The sequence below is a fragment of the Cannabis sativa genome, chromosome 6, assembly GCF_029168945.1.
Source record: "Cannabis sativa cultivar Pink pepper isolate KNU-18-1 chromosome 6, ASM2916894v1, whole genome shotgun sequence".
In the NCBI taxonomy this organism is placed as follows: Eukaryota; Viridiplantae; Streptophyta; class Magnoliopsida; order Rosales; family Cannabaceae; genus Cannabis; species Cannabis sativa.
Window position 1 is genome coordinate 65,915,312 of NC_083606.1, and position 4,128 is coordinate 65,919,439.

Consider the following 4,128-nt stretch of genomic DNA (forward strand, 5'->3'; position numbering starts at 1 on the left):
GACTAGTGACTTTACAGTGGATGAAACAGGAATGTTACGATTTATGAATCATGTTTGTGTGCCTATGGATGACGGTATTAAAAGAGAGATTATGACTGAGTCTCATACGACTCCTTACTCAGTTCATCCAGGGTCAACGAAGATGTATCAAGACCTCAAGGCCATGTTTTGGTGGCCAAGCATGAAGAATGACATCGCTGAGTTTGTTGTTAAGTGTCTTACCTGTCAGCAATTGAAGGCTGAACATCAGAGGCCTGCAGGGTTGCTGCAGCCATTGAATATTCCAGAGTGGAAATGGGAAGGCATTGCTATGGACTTTGTGGTAGGCTTGCCGAGAACTACGGGACAGTTCGACTCTGTATGGGTCATAGTGGACAGGTTTACAAAGTCAGCGCACTTTTTTCCTGTTCGAACGAACTTCTCCATTGATCAGTATGCTGAGTTATATGTTAGAGAAATTGTTCGTCTTCATGGTGTCCCAAAGTCCATTGTTTCGGATAGAGATCCGAAATTCACATCAAGATTTTGGGAGAGTCTACATCGAGCTATGGGAACTCAGTTAAAGTTTAGCACAACATTTCATCCTCAGACGGATGGACAATCCGAGACGACTATTCAGATCTTAGAAGACATGCTACGGGCATGTGTTCTTGACTTTGAAGGATCATGGGTAAAGTACCTTCCCCTGATCGAGTTCTCGTACAACAACAGCTATCAGGCAACAATCGGGATGGCCCCTTATGAACTTTTATATGGAAAAAAATGTAGATCACCTATTCACTGGGATGAGGTAGGTGAAAGAAAGTTCTTGGGTCCCGAGGCTGTTAAGAGAACAAGTGAGGCAGTTGATAAAATTAGGGCACGAATGCTCGCGGCTCAGAGCAGACAAAAGAGTTATGCTGATCCAAAGCGACGGGATATTGATTTTTAGATTGGGGACATGGTATTTCTCCGAATATCGCCGATGAAAGGCATCAAGTGCTTTGGTAAGAAAGGAAAACTTAGCCCCAGGTTCATTGGACCTTTTGAAATCCTTGAGAGGATAGGGCAAGTAGCGTACAGGTTGGCTATGCCCCCAGCGCTGGCAGCTGTACATGATGTGTTCCATGTTTCGATGCTTTGGAAGTATGTCTCAGATTCATCCCATATCCTGAGTTATGAAGCATTGGAACTACAACCAGATTTATCATATGAGGAACAACCGGTGCAAATACTTGACAGAAGGGAGAAAGTCTTGAGAAACAAGACGATTGCACTGGTGAAAGTGTTATGGAGGAACAGTAAAGTAGAAGAGGCAACTTGGGAACTCGAGACGGATATGCAGCAGAAATATCCGGAGTTGTTTAGGTAAATTTCGGGACGAAATTTCTATAAGGAGGGGGTAATTGTAATACCCTAGAATTAAAGAAATAGATTAGCAAAGCCCTAACTAGTTAATTTAGTATTATTGTAGAATTATATTATTATATGCGAATTAATTTGGGAAATGACATGTTAAGACCCCGTTGGTGAGCCAGGGACATTTTAGTAATTTTGACCCGAGAAGGGTAAAACTGTGAATTTAATTTATTTATGTCCTTATGAACTATATTATTATATAGTATATCTGGTGTGTCCTTTTTCAGGTGTGTTCTGACAAGTTGGGGCGGTATAGTCACAACCGGGTATTTCGAGCCGAACCGGGTTTCGGGCCGAAATACAATTTTGGGATGTTTAATTGGCATTTTATTTTTATACAAGAAATCTGAAATTTATTATTTGAGTGTGTGAAATGTGATAATTATTTTTTTTTTTACCCTTATATGCTTGAAAATGGGAATTTGGCCCTAAGGGCAATGTAGTAATTGTGTATTTTGGGTTATGATTCATTAAAAGGGAAATATTAAGCAAAATGAGATTTTATTTCTGCATTTTACTCCAGCCCTAGAAGCCAGCCTCTACCTCTCTCAAAAACTCATTTTTTTAGCTTTGATTTTGTGGTGAATTGCTTGTGGAAGAAAGCTTAGTTTTGGAGATTTGGGGATTTGCTCTTGCTTAGATTTGAGGTAGTTCTCCTACCATTTCTAATTTCTGAGTTGTTGCTGAAATGAGAATTTAAAAAAAAAAAAAGAAAAGAAAAAGAAGCATGTTTTTATGAGTAGGTGTTCTTGAAATGCATGGGTATGAATTGATATGAGTTGGTGAAATTCTAGTTTGAATATTTTGTTAGTAGCTAAGCTTTGAATGTTTGGAAGCTTAGATGGAGATTTGAATGTGAGAATTTGAAATCTATGTTGACATTTTCTTGCTGAATATTGTAAGTAATTTTGTTAGATTTAAGCTCTAAACTCTTGATGTTGATAGGTCATGTTGAATTGTTGATAATTGTGTTTATGTGATTGTTGTTATAATCTGAATTTTTATGCATGGATGAGGATTTAACGCATTTGCTTGGGTTATATTGAGAATAAATTTGTGTAAAGATGCTGATATTTTTTTTATGGTTATGCAAGCTCTTGATTTGGGATTTTTGCTCTAGTTAAAGCTTGCTGAAATTGATGATTTTTAGTTGCTGGTTTTTGGTGTTGTTGGAAGTGAATTAGGTGTAATTCCCCCCTAATTACTTGGGTTATGCTAGATGAAAGTTTGGTATGACTGTGGGTTGTTATAGCATGAAAATTGGTATTTTTGGATGCATTTTCGTGGCTGGAAACAGGGTTTCCTGGTTTTTAAACCCAGTAGCCGCGGCCATTTTTGGCAGCTTATTGTATTTTTTCGGGTTATTGTTTTGGTCATAACTTTTGACTCGGGACTCCGTTTGGGACGTTCTTTATATCTTTGGAAAGCTCGTTCCGAGCTCTATCTGAATATCTAGAATTTAAATGCCCAGTTTTTAATTTATGGAAATGGATTTTGGGATTAACCCTATACTTGTGTATCCGGGAATTGTTACTAGGATTACCGGCACTTGGTCAAGAGCACCCGGGGATTTGGAATCTCCATATTTGCGGGACATCAGGTAAGACAGTAGTTAGCACATAGAGATATGCGCAATGACGCTTATACGGAATGTGATTTATATGAGAAACTAGAAACCGGGATTAGAGTTATTACTCTAAAGTGAGCGGTTTATTGGCTTAGGGTTATTACCCAAGTGAATTGTTAATATGTAATTGTTATGCCATGATGTATATAGATGTATATTGAAATAAAGGGTTATGTGTTCAAGGCATAATCGGGTTGGACTCGGTAACTAGAACCGAGATGAATCGTTCTAAGGCCTTATTGTAATTAGACGTGTGAGCGTAACACGTAGGTCTATGCCACATAGACATAAATAGGCGTGTGAGCGTAACACGCAGGTCTGTGTCATACAGACAAATATGAAATGGCATTATTATTTATGTGATGAGTTATATATGATTAACGTTATATTTTAGTGTCTTGCTGGGCTTGGCTCACGGGTGCTCTACTGTGCAGGAAAGGGTAAATCTATCTCTGATCAGCCATGAGTATGGGAGTTGGGCGATGTATGTACATGTTCGTGCTACACTAGACCAAGTGGGTTGGGGTCTACCAGTGTTGAAACTTTTGTAACTCTATTTTGCCGCTTAGGTCGGTTAAGGAGAAAAGACTTGTAATATTTTGTAAAATAATTTTTGGGATCCCGAAATATGTAACTTTTGTTTGTAAGGTTAAAATTATTACAAGTTTATTTTCATTCCGCTTTCGTTTAAAGTTTAATTTCTGCGCTTATTTTAAAACCAATTCCGTTTAGGGGATAAGGGTTTCTTAATCATATTGGGTAGCGTGCCTAAATCTTAGGGCGTTACAATCAGGGTGGTGATCACCCCTCCCTACGCGCGCAGAAATCCTACCCAAGGGTGCTTGCGCCGAGTTTTCTCGGCTGCTTCCCCCCATTACGCGTTTGCATACTGTCCGTACCACCTGCCAATTTTTTTCCTTTTTCTTCGATTTTTCATGCTATTTCATGAAATTAACTTCCCATTTTTTGTGTAAGTTTTGTAGTTTGATTTTATTTTTCATATTTCAAATCTAATTATCAGAAATAAATTAATTTGATTTTTCAAAATTTATTTTAGATATCAGTGTAATTTGAATTTGAAAATAGGTTAAAATCAAGTTTTG

General features: G+C 38.0%; 1 long non-coding RNA gene across 1 annotated transcript; it reads left to right on the forward strand.

The window, feature by feature from the left end:
- Positions 1-1,914: 1,914 nt before the first annotated feature.
- LOC133038889 (uncharacterized) lies at positions 1,915-3,703 on the forward strand. The gene is made up of 3 exons (XR_009688481.1): positions 1,915-2,045; positions 2,936-2,998; positions 3,460-3,703. It is a non-coding gene; the product is annotated as an uncharacterized LOC133038889 (long non-coding RNA).
- Positions 3,704-4,128: the final 425 nt, after the last annotated feature.